The following is a 19,532-nucleotide window of genomic DNA, read 5'->3' as shown; positions in this document are numbered from 1 at the left end:
AACTGCTGAGGTGACATTCCCCCTATGCAGCGTCAGTGCTCACATACTTCAACCCTCCGAAATAAGGCAACGTCCTTAAAACATAAACATACTTCCCATATTCACTACCCTTATTGTTCACCTCTCTTCCTCCCTTCTGTATCGACAAAGCTTCCCATTTCTGTATGACTGCTCAGACTCTTCTTGGTCCACAGCTGAGTCACAGATATTTGTGGTTTATCTCAGGACTCCTTTTTAGCAGATCCCTTAATTCTCCAAGCACACTTGACAGTTTCAGTCTGATGCTGACTATGGTCAAAAACATGCAGACAGAAGCACTCACAGGCATGAGAATAAAGAAATCCATATTCCTGGGTTCACAGAGTAACTGCCTGCTCGTGATAGATAAGGAAGTGTGCATGTGTGTCTACTGCTAGATTTGCTAGTGCAGGCAGGAATTTGGGTGTGCAATTTCCCACCAGCTCTCTTGAAAGACCAGATCGGAACCCAAAGAACCACAGCAGAAAACTTCCAACTTTCCTGCTTAGGAATATGCTGTAGTCTCCAATTTCTTCAGAGAGGTTTGAGTTCAATGTAAATCAACACATGGAACAGAAATGCCCCATAAATGACATACATCTTAGTGCACCTCACAGAAACTGTGGAAAGTCTGAAAATGTCCCTGAAAGCCACCAGAAAGCAAATAAGGAACTCTGTGTCCAATAAAATGGTTATGTGAGGGTGTAAAATTCAGGTGTGCTTCTGCAAGTTTTAGCCTAGGTTCCAAAGGACGATGATTCAGGTGTCACACTGATGTTTCCATCATCTGAGTCCCAAAGCTGGAGTCTCAAAGCCTGCCCAGTGTCTCAGTCCAGGTTTTTTTCCATGCTAATATCCCCTCCCAATTTTTTTGGCACAGAGAGAGCTGGTAAACACATGCTTGGGTGGTCAAAGTTCTCCTGGAATGGTGAAAAATACCTTGTACATGGTTGTTTTCTTTGGGCACATGGGATTGGGGTTTTGGACAAACGCATCCTCCCTTCCTGAGCAATGCATGGCCACAGCCATAACTCCCTGAGTTATATGGTGCTGAAGATCCAGTGGTAGCGCTGCCACCTTCCCCCATGCACCTGATCAGAGAATCCACAGGGACACAGGAGAGTCAACACCTGGTCCCATGGGTGAATGAAACCCAGAGCAGACCAGTAAAACTTAAAGGAGAGAGAGATCCTGAAAAGATCAGTCCTTTGGGAGTGGTGAGGTCAGACAAGAATTACCTGGGGAAAGTGAGACACACGGTGCTGGGTGCTTTGGAAGCAGATATTTGTTGCAGGAAATAGTGCTTCACAGGGAGAAAAAAGCTACAGCTTTCTGCACAAAAGGACTGATCTAGCTCAAGGGCTGTGTTCACAAATAAGCTTCATGCCAGATCCACCCCCTTTCCTCAGTGTTTTGTTTCCTGCCATCTCTTTAAGGTAGGTCTGATCAGCATGCTGGCATTCACAAATCCCATTCACAGCTCTTCCATGAGTTCAGCTCTTTCCCTGAATTCAGACCTCTCATGGAGCTTTTTTCCAGGGCAAGAGGCCGTGCCTTGGGCACAGGGCAGGAGCCAGGCCCCAGCACTGTGCTGCAGACAGGGTGAGAGGTAACCCCAGAGAGAGCTGCAGGAGTGGATGAAGCTCAGCACCCGACTCTTGCCAGGTCTCTACATCCCAGCACTGAATTCCAGAAGGGCACCTGAGGTTACAGCATGGAGCCCAACCACCTGCTCAAACCAAACCCTTCTTTCTGCAGAGATCAGTATCAGCCAACACACAGCCCATGTGAGTGATCCCTGCATTTAATCCTATTACCTAAACACAGGGAATTGAGCAGTGTGTCTCACTGAGCCAGGAAATGGAGGAGATTTAACAGTTTGTGTTTGTGCAGGAAATGTTTCTGTGCCGATGGCAAATCCACATCAACCCACAACCCAAGCCAAGCTTCCAAGAATGATGGAGATAACATCTTGTTAGCAGCAAATACAAAGACTTAATTAAATTATAATATAGCAGCTTTTCAAAATGTCTGGGAAACCTTACTGGAAATTAAATACAATACAAAAGATAGAAAAAGTAAATCTGTAGGTATAAATCAGGGGAAATTCTAGGTATCCACACCTTTTTTATTCTAACTCTGTTCATGCTTCCCCTTACTTGCTCTTCTCACCTTCATCATTCCTTGAAACTGATTGCACCATTACAAAGATGAAAGGGAGAGAGAGGAGAAAATGGTGAGGAAGAGATAGATTCCTCATAACCCGGGTTTAGCTTCATAGTCAAGTTCATAATGAAAGTGTTAATCTGGAGGAAAGCCTGGAAGGAAATGAGGTAATTCAGGAAAAGAACCAGTAAAGAAGTTTAATTAAAGGTGTAAGAAAAATATCTTGAGCATCATTACAGCTCTAAATAAACATCCATAGTTGTTCTTATTCTGTTCAAGGGGCTGTTTCTGGTCCCATCCTAAGGCTGAGAAGAAGCTCCTCTGTCAGATTTATACCTTAAATATTCAGTATCTTGTTCTTCAGTGTTTCATATTTATAAAAGAAACAAAATATTTCTGTGGAGATACACTGTGTGGTAAGGATCCAAGAGGGAATTTAAATTCATGACAGCTGTGATACAAGAAAGATATTATGCTTTTATAGCTGGATTTATTTTTCTCTTGACAGAAAATAAAAAAAAAAGCAGAATAAATTGCAGACAAAAATGTTTTTCTCGAGTTGGCCCACTAGTAGTTATTTCTTCCAAGCTAACCCCTCACTTACAGACACTATTCAAAAGAAGCACAGAGAAAACCTTTTCTTACATTACACAATGTAATAATTTCTTGTAAATGGGTTACTTGCACAGAAGACAAAATTCTTATGTTCACAGCGTAAATTCTGAATAGGATATTCTGCCCTTCTGTTCTGTACTGAGGAGCTCAGTGATGGCAATAACGAAGCAGAACACAAAAATATTATGACTTTTGGCAGGAACTCATTTTTGCAACATGAACCATGTGTGCTGTTTACAGACCCACCTTGGGTAGGCATTGGGCTTGTGAAATGTCAGCAGATCAATGGTATCAATAGCAGTTGGCAAAACAGTTAAGGAGTCTGCTCTTCAGCATACCTGGAGGGCAACTTCTCCAAAGCAGAGTGAAGACACTTTACCAGGGTACCAGCTGCCCTGGAAAAGCCTGCTAGGCTGTGCAGACTCAGTATCTTAGAGCTAGGGTCTTCAGACAAACAGGGAAATTCAGCACAGTCTCTTGCAGAACATCTACATTTATCTAAATAAATTTCTTAGAAGGGTCTCTCACAGAATTGCCACCTCTAGGTGTAATTCAGCAAGGTTTAGAATCAGATCCAAGCTTCTCTCCATCCTTATTATTTCACATTTTCACACAAGACTTCGTGATTATTGGTTTGGAACATTAAAATGCAAATGATAGAGGAAGCAATACATATTTAAATGTACAGTGTCAGCTTGGTATAAAAGCTCTTCTGGAACAGAATGAAACTGTTTTCTTCAGTTACTTCTAAAAGTGGCAAAATAAAAATGAAAGGAGGGAAAAAAAAACCTTCAGGCCTATTTGCATTCATGCTTTATTGGTCATGCTGAAAGAAAAAGCTTAGTAAGCTTGGAGGGGGAGGCAGAGGGAGAAAAACAGTCATTAGTGTAAATGCAACCAGCAGCTCTCTGAGACCAGCAGCACAAGGAGGAGGAGGAGGAGAGCACGCCAGGAACATTAGATTTGGAGCAAGGCTGGCCTCCTCCCTACAGAAAAACAAAGAGGAGCTTTGACTCACCTTGCCTCTGTCACTTCTGGAATCAATATCCTCTTCATGTAAACACAAGGGAGAAAGAGTGAAGGAAGGGCAAAACCAGGGCAGAATACAGAAAGCCTCTCTGCCTCCTATCCCATCTTTGTGGGATGCCCTGTTATTTTTCGAATTTAACTTCTGGCTAAAGAGTGACAGGAGGTCACTGATTCTCATGGTGATTTTACAAAGCTTGTATGGTTACCAGGGCAATGAAGAATGTTTCTCATTTTACTTTTTTAATAACACTTCCCCACTGCCATATTCAGTGTTTCCTGAGGAGGCAAACCAAGACTTAAAAAGTGTGGAAGATATTTTTCACAGTCAGCTCACAGCTGTGTGCCTTTTCATTCCCCATCTTCACTCCAGACTCAGCACTAGGACTTCAGTGTTAAATGCTGAATTTTTGGGGGTAAAGGACTCGGGTGGCTGAGCTACCACTACAAGCAATTTCTGCCCCTCTTTACTCCTGCTACCATAAGATATCCATGCACTTACCATCAGGGATATAATCCTGCTTACCATGGAGGGACTGCAGAATTGGGTTCTGCTTTAGCAAGAGCAGGTGTGAATACATGTTGCAGACAGTCCCAAAAGGTAGCTCTGTATTGAGTCTGTAAACTCTGTGAAGCTGAAGAGCATCTGGACACAGGCCTGGACTGGCTCACTGCTATGGAGCAGCATGTCTTGATGAACTGACAAACTCAGCAGAAAATCTAATTCAGGCCCCTCTCCTGCATGCACCCACACACTCAGGTACAAACAGTCCCTCTCAGGTAGAGCTTAAATCAATTCCCAGAATTTAGTCTTAACATGTCAAGTGTTTTTGCTGGAGGACTCGTGCCTGTATTAGCTTTTGGCAGCACAGTGAGGAGAGATGGGAGAGCAACACCCTTGGTTGAGGGAGCTAATGAGTTGGCAACACTCCTGCCATGTGTACCAGCCTCTAGTGAGAGCAGAATTAGAAGCTTTGAAGCTTGTAGCTTTTGCAAGTATTTACAATTCAATTATCACAGGATTGGAATCCAGAAGATTACTGTAAAACAGAATTGAAAGATAAATAGGAAAACCTCCTCTCAGGGAACTTGCTCGTTCACAATTTCTTAGCTGGACTTGTTCCTAAGTTATGGATAATCAAGTTTCAGAGTGAATTAGCTTGTCAGAACCCACTGCCAGCATTTCCCTTTATTAGCACTTAGGCCACCTTGTGCTCACTCCAAGGATGTGGTCACTTCAGCTGGCCTGTGGCCAGCAGCTGCGGGTGGGTGCCTTGCTCTTTTCTCCACTGTTCTTTCCCTTCATTACATGGAAAGCTGAGACCCTTTATGTCTCTTACCCTTCAAAAAGTCATCTTCCATTCTGTGGATTTATTCTTTTAAATGGGAGTACATTCCAAACCGTACCATCCACTCCTCTGCATCATCTCTGCTCTGGCATTATGCAAGTGAAAGGCCAGCTGTTCCCTGCTGTCTGAACTCCAGTCCTTTCTGCCCCCAACATGAGACAGGCAAAACTTGCTGCTCTGTGCCAGTACATGAATCACACTGGAAATTATGATGAGTGCCAATTAAAATAGCCCATGAAAATGCAATAAAAATCTCCTCTTCATTAGCTGAATGCCAGCAACAGGGTAACAGTCACCAAAGGGAATCCAATACCACATCCCAAAGGATCCATCCAGTTACCTAATGTCTTTCTTGGGGGGACACTGTCCCAAAAGCAAGTCAGTCACTCATCTGCATTCCCCTCAGTGAGGGTCAAACTGGGTAATCACCATAACTGTTTCCTTTGAAACTAATAGCCCCCTTACAAAATTTGCTTTGGTTTGGCCTGTTCTGGAGATCTTTAAAGTTAATTTCTGGTAATAGACTTCTTTCTGAGAGGTAATTACAAACAGTACTGCCTAGACTGAAGTTTATCAACACCAGAAGAGGTTTCTCCTGCTTTCTTCATCCTAGAACCTTCTCATCAACCAGGGTGCATGGTGGTGCTGCCCTTCATTTGTACTTATACCCCTTTTCTTTATAAGCTGAGCTTCTTTTAAATATAAATATAAATATAAATATAAATATAAATATAAATATAAATATAAATATAAATATAAATATAAATATAAATATAAATATAAACATAAACATAAATATAAATATAAATATAAATATAAATATAAATATAAATATAAATATAAATATAAATATAAATATAAATATAAATATAAATATAAGTAGAAATAGAAATAGAAATAGAAATATATACATACATTCACACACTCACACACACACACACATATATATATATATACACACACATATACATATATACATATATATATATGTCCATTATAATTTTGACACGTGTTCATTTTTTTCCTGGAAGTTCCATAGATTGCTGAGATGTAATGCACCTTCTCTATTGGGTGTTTCTGGAGCATTTTTCTTTTCCAGAACTCAAATCCTAGTCCTTGGATTCACAGCTCTTGACCTCTGCAACCATTTTATTTGACTTCTCCATTATATTCTCCGCATCCTTTTGAAGATCTGCTTTACATTGTGTTTCCTACCTGCAGTTGTTCTCATCGGTAAATAACTAGCTTCCAGTGATGGAGATTGAAAAAAGCCTACCTTGTGTTTGGCTAAGAAGTCTCCAGAGGTGCAGTTAGAAGCTGCATGAGTAAAACAGAGCAAACTACTGTTAACTTGAAACACTCTGAAATCCCAGGAAGGAAGAAGACAACGAGGTTCTTTGACAACTGAAATGTAAAATTGGGGTATAGGTTCCTACACAGAGGAGCAGAGAGAGTCAGTACCATTACTGTTACATGTCTTTGTTCCAGAAAAGTACCTGTTTTCACAGATATCTCACTGCAGTTACTCAAAGAGAAGTTCTGATAAGTCTCATCATCAGGGTACAGATTTGGTAGGAATATTATTTAGCTAATAATTAAGGATAACCAGAATGCAAACAAGGTGTTTCTCTCTGGCTTTCCAGGATATGGGATGCATAGGATATCTGAAGCTGCTGAACAAAGCATTAATTATGCAATAATTAATAATATAATAACCTGATAGACGTCTAGTCACATGATACTTTGATTTTTAAAGAAAAATATTCTAGATGTTTATATGGACAATAAAACCACTCAAAGTAACTAAAACTTGGATTTTCTTTTTTAAGCAGAGGTACACAGGTTTATGTTTCCGTGGGGAAGTTCTGTTACAAGGAGCTACAGTTCAAAGACAGAGCACAACACCTGCCCCCATTGTGCCTGAATCCCAGAGGATAAAGGTGATGATATCCTTTGTGACTGAGAACCTCCAGGCTTGGATGGTGTGGGACTGCTTGCCTATATTAATCAGCAGTCTTGTACTTCTCTGTCTCCAGCCTCATGTGGATACTTTCAGGTGGCTTATGCTTCCCCTGGGAAATACACTCAAGCCTATTTTGCTTTTCCTTTCAGGATCCAGCTCTGTTTCCCAGACATGTAGGGAATTGGCCTGCTGTGTCACAGGGAGACACATCAACCTACACATCAGGTGAACAAATGTATTGGCTCAGCTCCCTCTGCTTCTGCTTTAGTCAGAGGAGACACCCAGGCTCAAGGATCCCAGGAAGGTGTTCCCATGAGCCAGGGGGAGTCTGGCCCCTCAACCAGCACACAAAGGGCTTCACCTCACCCGAATTTACCTGGCCAGAAGTGAAGTCTCTCAGCTAAACTGGTGTCGGTACCGCCTCTGTAGCCAGAGGCAATGGAGGGAGGCAGCTCTTGTTGATTCATCCCTTTATATTCCAGGTACATGGGTAGGTGGGATGAATCATTGTCTGGCACCACCTCCATTGACTGCAGAAAGAATAAGGCAACCACCTTAGGTCAGATGCTTAATTTCTAAATGAGTAAAGTGAGGTTAAAGTAATCCCTCCCTGAGTTGCACTGTAATGGGGAAGGCTGATGACTGCACATTGTTTGGAGAGAGAAGCTGTTCCTCACCTTAGTAAAATAAAATCACTTTTTAACTTCTTTTCAAGCTGTGCTATTTGTTCTGATGGGTGGATCGCTGCTCTCTAATAGAGCAGGTAAAATGAGCGGAGGCATCTAAATCATTGATACAATATTGCCAAGTGCTTGTATCTTATGCTGGCATCTCACAGTACGTTCTATTTCTTGAAGCCTTAGGCATTGAAAGCAAATGAGAATACCACCTTCTTCTTTTAAAATATAAACCAGAATTTTATTCTTCTAGTCATGCAGAAAACAAGAGTGAAAAAGCATGATCTGAGTATCCTATAGAAAGAAAAATGTTGAAAACAAATAAAAAGTACCCAGAACATACTAAAAAATAACAACTCTCCCTCATTTTAACCTGTTTTTCAAGCCTGATCCAAGATTCTCTTCTTTTTGCTCTCAGTAGTTTTGCTCTACAAATAAAACAGAATGAACCTTAAACTTTCTTGGAAACTTGGAATAAAAAACACGACAGTCTCAAGCTGGAGTACCCACTACAGCACAGTCAGTGAAAAACACCAGAGACATTAGCTTTGTCACCTGTTCCTTCACCAGCTGGACCCTTCAAGGGTTTCCTTCTATTTTCTTTCACACACAGGGACCATGTGCAAAGCTCAGGGACCGTCTCTGGCTTTTGCTTGTTAATTGGGCTGTTGTGTGAAAGCAGAAGAGAGCTCAAAAAGGTTGGGCAACAGATGCAACCAAGGTTTCGTGGGTCCCGTCGCATGGAAGACCCACACAGCAGAGGGCCAGACAAAATGTTTCTGCTTTGACTTGTTATCTCAGTGTCTGCCCATTCCTTCAGACCACAGAGCTCCTATGGTCAGCTAAAGGTCAAAGCCTTTGTCCCTCCCAGAAGAAGAAAACCTATTGTATTTCAGCATGTAACAGGGTTCTTTCCATATCTTGAGGAAGATAGTAGAAGCAAAGCTTTAATAATGAGAATTAATGAAAGAATGTACTCTAAGATATTGAAGGGTGCTTTGAGAAAGCACAACCAGCCCCACAAGGAGCAGCTTCTTCACTGGGGGATTTGGCAGAGGAAAAACACGCAGAAGTACAGTTCTCAATTTGGAAGCAGTGCTGCATAAGCATGGGGATGATGGAGTAGGAGTCAAAAAGGTTTCTGTTACTATTTTTCTGACTTCTAAGTAGGGTTGCTGGTACATGTATCTTAAAATGAGATTAAGAAAGGACTCAATGCAAAAAAAGGAGTGTTCATATCACCCAACAGTTGGAGATTCAGGACTCAAGCCTTGGCAGTCACCTTCTGTCTTATTTGGGCAAATCACTGCTCTCTCAACCTTCATTAAGTAGCTACATTTGAAACGGACCTATTACACTTCATCTTTCACGGATTGTGGATATTTTAAATCTTCCTTGAAACACTCTTTGAAATTCTGCAAGGCAAAGAACTATAAGCAGCACAAAGAATGACTAATGTTTGTGTGAGTCATCGATCGTGTTACCAAAGATAGTTTTAGAGAAATGAATATGCACAAAATAAGGCTGATCCTGCAAATTTCAAAGCTCTCCTGCCATGTATAGGGGGGATGTGAGTACATCAAACAAAGTGTTGGGGTTTTCCCAAGTGCCCCATGATAACAGGCTCCAGCCTGCTGCCCTGAGAGGGAAAACACTGACTGCCAAGCCAAAGCCGAGTGCTTTGGATGTCCCACCATGACCTGTGGAAAAACAAGGAAGCCTGGAAGAGTAAAAGTGCATCTCCTCCATAAGCAGATGAAATTTTGGGAATACTGACCTAAAATGCCCTGCCTGGCCACCTTGCCCACAGAAGCACTGATGGAGAGCAGACCCTGGCGAGCCAGCCATCTGGTACACACAGCGTGCTGCAATGGGAAGAAAGGGGTGCTGTGTTCCAGCAGCACTGTGGCCAAACAACCAGCAGCAGTAGCAGTCAGGGAAATGGCCTTATTCTTTTGGCAAAAGCCTCTCCATGTACACATACGTCTGTTCTCTCACCCACCCCCTGTCTGAATGAGAAATCAGGGCCTTCTTGACATGAGGCAGCACATGCCAGATGCCGAGCAGTCAACAAGACAGATGCTGCCAGGGGGACAAAAGAGGTAATCATATAAATACTTAAAAGCTCCTTTTAATCAAAATGTTCATTGTCCTTTGTAAAAGGAAGGTACTTTTTAATAGCTATTTGATTCCTTTCAAAGACAAGGAGGTGGTGGAGGAAATATTTCTTTACAAGGATGAGGCATGTCCTTTTTCCCCATAAATGTAAGAACTTATTTGAAACTTTCTTCCTTTTCTCTTCACAGTGTTTTTTCCCCATGGGAAATTATAAGGGAACTTGGGACTACTGCTTTGCTCATACATATTTCAATTTTGTATACAGTATGAATGGTGTGTATTCAGAGGAAGAGTGTTCTCTGGACAGGATGGGAGAGCCTTGGTAGGAACGGATTCCTCACAATGCCCCCAGCCTTCTGCAACACCCAGAAATCTGCCAGTTGCATTAGGCTTGAGGAAATCTGCCTAACAGGCTCCTCTGTCTACTTCTGCTGTTTGTCTATTTATTTCTAATACATCCCAATCCTGCTTGCAAATAAAAGATAAACCTTTCCTCAATAATGTGTGAGCATTGAAAGGGAAATGCCTGCCTCACCCACCAGTGCTCAGACCATCAGCTGGCAGCATGGCCACTGCTGTCCTAGATCTTACAGGCCAGTGCTCACTGGAGTGGAGTTCTTTGCTCTCCCATAGCCAGCTGCTGTTGCAGTTGCTGCCTGAGTTGCCAGAGAGCAGTGTTCAAATTCAGCAGATGAGCAGTGGATACAACACCTAGGCTTGCTGCTCCCTCACCAGAGCACCTCCTTGCTCTGAGGAAGGTAGGGCAGCAGCTGTCTAAAAGTTCACTCCAATTTTAAGGCCCAGCTGCCCTCACAGTCTTTGGGAATGGCATCATTGCCTTTGCCCTTTTCATCTGTGTGGAGAAAAGGCAAAGAGGTACAGCAGCAGCAGGACATGGAGTCCCCAGTCGCCCAGAGGCTGCTTTCTCCCAGCCTCTCTGCTTCCCTCCCCTCTCCCTGTGAGGATGCTGGCATGGATCATGAGCCGGCTGAGGTCCCAGGGGATGGCACCATCTGCAGTGAGGCTGATGAATTAGATTCTGCTCACCGGTGGCAGGCAGCACAGACAACACCCTGCCTACTCAGCTGAGGCAGAGGTAATGATGGGGGAAGAAACCTTGTTTTGTCATTGTGTCTCTTCCTGAACACATTCCAGACAAATGTTTCCCTACCTTTTCTCATTTGTGAAGGCAGTCTCTGCAACAACTCCCACAGCAAATTCCCTGCTAGCTTCCATCTTTAGGATCCTGCAAGTCCTAACCATTCTCTGTCATACTTTGGGTACATAAATAGCATAAAACCAGAGACATGTCTTTTTTTCTTGTAGTCTGTCCCACCTATGTGTTAAGTACCTCTTTCATGTGGCACCAAGAATTCAGAAGTATTTTGTTTGATAATTAGAGTATGTCCAACACAGGTGCTCTTACTCAGGTTTTACTTGGCTTTTCACTTACAAAGTGATGCCAGACTTTTATCTGATGACGGATATTGTCAAACCTGTGGAAAGCTCTGCAATGCGACCCCAGATGATTACTCAAGGGCGTGTTCCAGATGCGTCACATCTCCATGACTGATGGCTGCCAGATGGCTGCTTGGGAGAGGGCAAAAAAGGTGCCATTTTAGCAAGTTTTTGTCTAACAGGACCCCTTGATCCTCAGGAGAAGGCAGACACATGGTATACAAGAGGCCAGATTAAACACAGAACCTCAGGAGCACCTGATTTTGACTCACACCATCGTTGCTTTCTATGCTCTGTCCCAGGTCACAAGGGCTGGTTTCCTGCTTACCCAAAAGCAGAAAAGCAGGGAGAAGAGGGAAGCCAGGTTGTTCCCACCCTGACAGGAGCTGAGTCCTTGCAGCACACAAATCCCAACAAAACCCTTTACAGAAATCACAGTGGGAATCGTTGCTGGGGGAGATGCAGCCCTCGGGGACTACATCTCTCCTCACTGGTCAAGGGATGTTCAGGTGATGGGACAAGGGTGCTGTCAGCTTGTCAGGGTCCTGCCATGCATGGGGGCATGGCCCAGCTGCAGGTTCAGGCTGCCCTGAAGGGCCTCAATCATTGCAGCCCAGGTTTTCTCACAGCATCCCTCTGTCTACAGGGGTTGTCACCACTTTAACGGAGCAGGAAAATATTAGGAAAATGCCAGCTGATATGAGCAATTTCAATGAAACAGCCTGGTTTGATAGGATAGCAAAGAGCTGAAAAGTGCTTGTTAATGGCAGAGAACCCTACTGTATAGAGGTAAGGCACAGAGCTATTTCCACTAAACCTTCCAGAAGGGTGGTCCTTCTACCCACCCTAACCTACCTCTTTGTGCCAGGGGAGGAGAGGGCTCTCACCTCCTTTTTGCCTGCAGACTCAGGCTGTTGGTTGAGATTCCAGCATTGTTTCCTGCAGGGTCAGAATTAATTCCCTCTAACATGAACTCTCGGGACTAGAGCACCTTGAATTATTTACTGTTGCTAATTGATACAATGAATGCAACTTTTTGTTCCTATTCATGACGTTTCCACAAAGAGGAAGTGACTTTTCAAGCATGTGCTTTCTTACAAGAGGCTGCATTAGTTCAGGGGTTTGTTTTAGAGTTAATGGCTCTGAACATTAATGAAGTCTTCGCTGTCCAAGCCGTGACCAAAGCTGCCATCCAAGTTCTTCTTTGGCTGGGACAAGGAATTGAAACTAGGACTTTCATTCTCTCCAGCTTAAAATTGTTGAGTACATCTACCATGACTTTTAGAGGTTTTTTAAAAATAGACCCGGGAGCGTTACACGGGCACAGCTTTTTTTGACTGCTGGTATTTATGATGCTTGGTTTCTACAGTAATTCTGCAAGTCAGAACCCATTCATGCCTGTAAAAGGTAATAAAAGGGACTAGAGGCACCAGCCATGTGAGTCAGCAGCTTTTATTTTTACAGGCATTTTTGACTGCTCCTTGGTTGTATTAACCAAAGGGTCTCTCTTGCCAAACAAAATGTGGCAAGTTGTACGGTAGAGGAAATACCGTCAAAGAGTCTGTATGCAAAACCAGTCCAAGCAGAGGGCCAAGTTAGGTGTGTACTGGAAATCTTTTGTGGCAGCTTGAGATAGCATTGCAAAATGAGTGTCCCCCCAGCTTTTTTGTCCACTGAGGAATTAATGAGTCAGCAGAGGGGATCCAAAATTGCTGCTTTGCTTCGTAGAGCTCTTGATGGTTGGCCACACTCCCCCATAGCTGCACACAAATGTGGAGGAGGCAGCTGGATACTGCTTCAGCAGTTGTCCTGGTGGAACTGACTGGATTCAATGCAGACAATCCACACTTTTCACTTCTCCAAACAGCACAAGCATTTGGAGAAGTTATTATTCACTGGCTCATGCCAGTGACTCTTGTAGTGTCCCAACCTGAAACAGCAAAATGTCCAGAGAAGTCTCATTGAGTTCTGTGGAAGCTGGATCAATTCAGACTTTTCCCTGCTGTCAACAGCCTTTCACAGTTATGAAATGTATCTGTGAAGGCTGGATTTCAGGTGACAATGCTCAAGCCAGTGTGAAAACAAAGAGACTGCAGACTGAATGTGTCTGCAGTAGCACGTAAGATATTCAGCTCTTCCTTGCAGTAGGAGACAGCTGATTCATGCTTCATTAACCTGAACAAAATTTGTAATCTCCCCTCTATCCCAAAACAATAATTAACAGCTGAGTGCTGTAATGACTTCATGTTTTACTAAGACTTCATTTTTACTAAATATAAACCAGCACATTTACTGGCACATTGAGGAGTATCACCATTAATAATTAAAAACTGAACTACAACTGTCCAAATAAATGAAAAGAGTATGTTTTATAATGCATGTTTTTCCCTCTTATATTGCATTTAGTCACTTCCTAACTTGCAGCATCTACTGGTTAACTGCAAATTAATGCTATTCTGATGCACATATGTTTCAGCAATGAATTTTTAATATCTGTAGCTATTCTCTTTCTATGAAAAGTACCTGTGAGTGCAACTGGGAGAGAAAGCAATTGGCCAGAAGAAAAGAATGAAAGGTAAAGAAAACAGAAGAACACACAAAACACCCCAGAAATATTCTACTTCACATTTTGTCTTTTAATCATCAGGACTCACCAGAAGATATTTTGCTTTACAGGATTTCTGACATCCTTCACCTTGTGAAGCTTCCTTAGGACAAGACATGATTTTGTCCAATTATTTGGAGAGCAACACACAGATTAACATGTAGACTCGAGAGAAAAAAAATGAGATAGAAAAGAAGATTGATAATCATAATTAAATGTGTATGAGACACTGATATTTGATGCCTTTTAACTGAGGTAGTTTGTATTGTCTCAGTGCCAGTGGAACTTAACAGCAAGTCATTAGCCATCAAATCACTAATACTGATTTTAAATCAAATAATGTCTCTGAGATTTATCTGTAAGAGCTTGGGGTGTCTGAAAAATAATGTGGCACTTAATCATTAGATCAATTGAAGGCTGCAGGTTAAATATGCTACGTAAAAGAGAGCCAGTGTTTTCTGCAAGACAGAAAACTCTGCTTCTGATTTCATTTAGCAAGAGAACACCTGCTAAGTCAAATATTTGGAGTCAGAACTATGAGATCAGTATTGGACCCAGCCTTTCAGATTTTTATCCTTTTTTCACCAGGAGATTAAAGGCAAGACCTCATTACATGTGATCCAATACTGTGGCATATTATTTTAAATGTAAATATTACAAAGTGTGAGAAAGAGAGAAAAACAAGTGGATTAAATAAAAGCATGTGTCTCTCTTTTTTTACCTTCTAGTATAATTTACATACACTCACCTTCCTGTTGACATTGTAAAAATAGTCAAAACCAAAGAAAATAAAATCACTTCCTAGCTAGCACTTTAAAAGAAAGCTAGAGCCTGGAGGAAATTTCACAGATGAGCTGTAGGCTGTTGGGAAAAAGGAGGCTTTATAACACCAGTGCTGCTGACACAACCTTCAGTGCAGAGATGCTGGCAGTTCTTACCATGTGTGCAAGGTCTTTTGGTTTAAGAAGTGATAACAAAAATTGAAGGCAGTTTGCTTTCAAAGGCATCACTTCAGGTCTTACTATGGGTGGGTTGCAGTTCGGGGGAAATATAATTGCAATTCATGATCTCTCTCCGACCAAACCCTCTTTAACACTTTTTTTCCAGACAGAACTTCTTTTGAAGTGAGTGAGAAGTTCTGAAGAGAGTATTATAATATACAGTTATACAGCAAAGCTCAAATTCCTCAATACAATGTGGAGGACCATAAAAGCTGAAGATACCTTCATTAAGGAGGAGAGAGAAGTCACAGGTAAAACCTCTCCTCTGCTTCCAGCACAATACAGGTTCTCCTGTTTGCTATGTCTCTATGGAGGACTCAAAGCACTATGGCAATGCGGCCTGCTGTGCTCCTGCTCACTTGGCCTATACAGTCCCTCTGCATCCATATGCAATCCTGCTGTATGGCAGGTTTTTCTAGGTCTCTTTCTTTGGTCAGTGGGGAAAAAACCCCCACTTAAGTATTTTATCCCAAAGGTCAAGCTCAGGGAGAAACAGAGCGTCAATGAGGACATGAATTTTCACATTTTCCTAGCATGGCTGCATGTGCTTTCCTACAGGGCAGCTCAGGTTAGCACAAATAAGGCACCTTTTGGTGCCTTCATAGAAACTGAAATAGCAATGACTGGCAGTTCTCATGCTCTTTTCTTGGGGGTAGCTCTAAGCTGTTTAATGTCACCTCACTGAAAATCCACAGCAGTTCTTTCACTAAGAAAGCATCTGGCTAACCTTTTACAGGCCTCCAGGCAGGGAGATGAGCAGAAAATCAAGATGGGTGGCCTGGTCAAAGCAATCTTACATGATTTTACATTGAGATCTTTGGAGAATGCAATTGGGTTGCATTGCTATAATGTGTGCCAGAGCACCAGTAATGATGCTTCCCACACCACTGCCTTGCAGCTCCTCTGACAAACTGCAACACCAGCCACACAGGGATTCCTGTTGCCCCTGGGCTTATTGGTTTAGTACTTTGGCATGAATCATCATGATTATTTCCCACTGGCACCTGCTTGTTTGTGGCATGTCCTCATGAGAAGCATAATGAAGGAAATGCACCCAACCCACAGTAGTGTGCAGCACATGGTATTAAACACATTCCCTTTAATGCCACCTGAGGGACTGTCATCAGAAAACCCTGCAATACATCAGCCAGGGACATTATTCCAGGCCTTATTCTTGCTGGATGTCTTTGAGTCTGAATAGAGAGCTGAGATTTCTGAAATTATAACTACCCACTGACAAACACACACTACTTTTCATGATGTGAGCTGTGGGCCACATTTCTAGATCACATGTTTGTAATCCAAAAAGTAGAAAACAAACATCCTCCTTACCTGCCATTTACCCTCCAGTTTCTAAAACACTAGCTTTTGCTCTCTTCACTGTTAGCTGTTTCCTCACTACTTATCTGTTGCAGGATTTTTGCTGTGGGGAAACATTCATCTTTTGCACCAGCATTTCACAGAAATGTGGAGCCCCGAGGGTATGTCTGGGACACGGGTGACGTCTGCCACGTCGCTTGGCTTCCTATCTCTGGGAAGTCACCAAGCAGTGAAAGCCTGAAATGGAAAAGCCCTTTCCCATGCCTGGGGGTTATGGCCCTGTCTGCTGCCCAGGCCACTGACCTTCATCTCCACACCATGAATCCCCAGCTCTGCTGAGCTCCTGCCTCAAGGACTTGACTGCAGATGGTCCACAGGAGCCATCCTGCTTCTTTCCCTTCTTGACTCCATCCCTTCAGGGAGGAAACGCAGACCTCGAGCTGCAAGAAGAGTCAAGGACATGGTTCATCCTTACCTTAATTGGAAAATGCTGGAGTGACACAGCCAGCCATCTGGCTTCTTCATCAGGTTGTTAACACTGTTTTGCAGAGGAGTCTTTAAAGTCAGGAAGCAACCTTGGATCACTGGTGGGGAAAGAAAGGGGCTACTGGCCAAGCATTTCTGATTTCAGTTTCTTGTGACCACAGGAATACCACATATCTTTGCTGAGGGTTGTAAATCAGCCCAGCAGAGAGAAAACTTTTACTCAGAGACCAAAGTTACTTTAAAGATCTGGATTTTGGAAAGGAATGAAGCAAAAGTGAAAGATTCATTCCTCTTTAGCATTTCTATCCATCTACAAGAAGCCCAGGAGTTAGTAAATCTGTCAGAGTTGTTTTAATAACTCTCAGCTAAAGCCTAATTCATTAAATCTGTCAATACAGAAAAGCTTTATTGCTGTGGAAAAGTAGATCCACTCAGTGCAAGCATGTATTTTGCTAAATGTGGGAGAATTATGGACATGGATAATCTCCTACTTTTGCTGCTGGTTTATATTGTTTATTAACTCTCTTGTATTCCAGAAGTCTCTCTTCCCATTTGCCAGGATTTTGTAGTGTATATATAATTACAGAGAGACATCTATACACACAGAGTTGCACATATATGTGTACCTACACGTACAGTTTTCTACATTGCTGAAAGCGCTGCACAGGCACCTCTATGGGAAAAAAAAATATTATTTGCTGAAATCTTTCTCAGTTGTTAAGCTTTCTGGTGGAATTGTGGTAGATCTGAGCAAGTTGTTATATCTCTCTTAGTTCTGTGGCTGGAAAATGGGGAAAACAGACCAGCATATACAGCTCATTAAGCTATCTCAGGTGCTGGAAGGAGCACAGAAACTCCCAGGACAAAAACAGAGGACATGACCTGGGACATGTTCAAGGTTACGCAGAAGTTCCTGGAGACTGATGCCAGCGTTTCATCAGGCCCTGCATGAGACACCAGAACATGCATTTTCTGGCAAGGTTAGAAAGAGAGCCAGAACAGGTAAAGTGTTCATTGCACAGCTGCACAGTGTGCATCCCTCCAAAGGAAGAGGCAAAGGTTCTGATAAAACAATTTTGTGAGGGTGAAGTGAAAATCAGTGTTTGTACTGGGTACGTGCACACGCACACACGCACGCACAGGGTTACTGGTGTAAAAATTCCATGGGCAACTTTGTCACAGTTATTTCCCTGCAGCTGGCTTTGTAGCCTTGAAAACCTAAACATTCCAATATTGGACTTTTGGTATGCTGTTTTATGACTTCATTTGTCATATAGTTTTCTCTTAAGTACTGCCTTTATTTTTGCTTTAAACTGAAGGATGTGTGGAGAAAGGGTGATAACTTGCCTATAATAGGGGGCAGAAAGAACAATTTCTCTGCCTATTTTTGCACAAAACAGAGGCAAAATATTCAGTGTAAGAGAGTTTTGATGATACCATATCTTTCAAGTCTTTCTCATATTTTCCAGTAATGGTGCTATTATGTATCTTTGATTCTTTTTATGATTACAGCCTGTGACATCCTAGTGCAGTGCATGAATTTATCTGTTTGCAATGATATGGAAGCTTTCATTTCCACTTCACTGCTTCCCTTATCTACCAGCTGCCCATCATTCTCTATCTCTTTGGCGCCTTCTCCTTTTCCTCACCCCTTACCCTCCTTCCCCCAAAAAGAAGAAATCAATTTTCAGTTGAAAAATAATCTTGGTGTGATAACTTTCTGACCCTGGGTGGAAATACTTGTTATAAATGAGACCTGCTTGCCCCACATCTGTGAAAGGGGAGATCAGCTAGACAGCACCTAAAATGGAGAGCACTTCCATCCAACAGATGTGCAGCAGGACTGCTCCATGTGGGACTGAGAAGGCTGGAAAAAATCTGTCCCTTTGCTCACGTGGGTGCTTTAATCACAGTGGTTTTCTTTATAGCCTGGTAAGGGTGCAGGTGGCCTGGAAAAACTATTATTTTGGTGATACACAGGAATAACAATGACTCACAGATCAGAGAGAGCTCTGATGTGTCCTATCCAAACCCAGACCCCTATACCCCCAAAGAGGGGGGAAGGGAAGGGAAGGGAAGGGAAGGGAAGGGAAGGGAAGGGAAGGGAAGGGAAGGGAAGGGAAGGGAAGGGAAGGGAAGGGAAGGGAAGGGAAGGGAAGGGAAGGGAAGGGAAGGGAAGGGAAGGGAAGGGAAGGGAAGGGAAGGGAAGGGAAGGGAAGGGAAGGGAAGGGAAGGGAAGGGAAGGGAAGGGAAGGGAAGGGAAGGGAAGGGAAGGGAAGGGAAGGGAAGGGAAGGGAAGGGAAGGGAAGGGAAGGGAAGGGAAGGGAAGGGAAGGTGCGGGAAGGGAAGGTGCGGGAAGGGAAGGTGCGGGAAGGTGCGGGAAGGTGCGGGAAGGGAAGGGAAGGTGCGGGAAGGGAAGGGAAGGGAAGGGAAGGGAAGGGAAGGGAAGGGAAGGGAAGGGAAGGGAAGGGAAGGGAAGGGAAGGGAAGGGAAGGGAAGGGAAGGGAAGGGAAGGGAAGGGAAGGGAAGGTGCCATCAATGTGGCCCATGGACATGGTACTGACCTGCTTCAGGATGATCACACATTCTAGCTGCAGGCAGCCTGTGGGAGGGATTTGGATCTCTTTTTTGATGAAATCCTTTCACCTCTCTGACCATAGGCAGAGTCTAGGAACAGGTCTCTAGCATTGGCAAATGAATTAAAGCACTGTGAGCATTTACTCTTCCAAG

The 19,532-nt window shown here is 43.0% G+C and overlaps 1 long non-coding RNA gene across 1 annotated transcript; it reads left to right on the top strand.

Annotated features, from left to right (window-relative positions):
* The first annotated feature begins 13,416 nt into the window (after positions 1–13,416).
* Positions 13,417–18,501, top strand: LOC147654902 (uncharacterized). The gene is made up of 2 exons (XR_015282555.1): positions 13,417–15,247; positions 16,412–18,501. It is a non-coding gene; the product is annotated as an uncharacterized LOC147654902 (long non-coding RNA).
* The last annotated feature ends 1,031 nt before the right edge of the window (positions 18,502–19,532 follow it).

Source organism: Cyanistes caeruleus, chromosome 2 (genome assembly GCF_971803275.1).
Source record: "Cyanistes caeruleus chromosome 2, bCyaCae1.hap1.1, whole genome shotgun sequence".
Taxonomy (NCBI): domain Eukaryota; kingdom Metazoa; phylum Chordata; class Aves; order Passeriformes; family Paridae; genus Cyanistes; species Cyanistes caeruleus.
The sequence above is the reverse complement of the archived record's forward strand: the minus strand, read 5'-3'. Positions and strand labels throughout refer to the sequence as shown.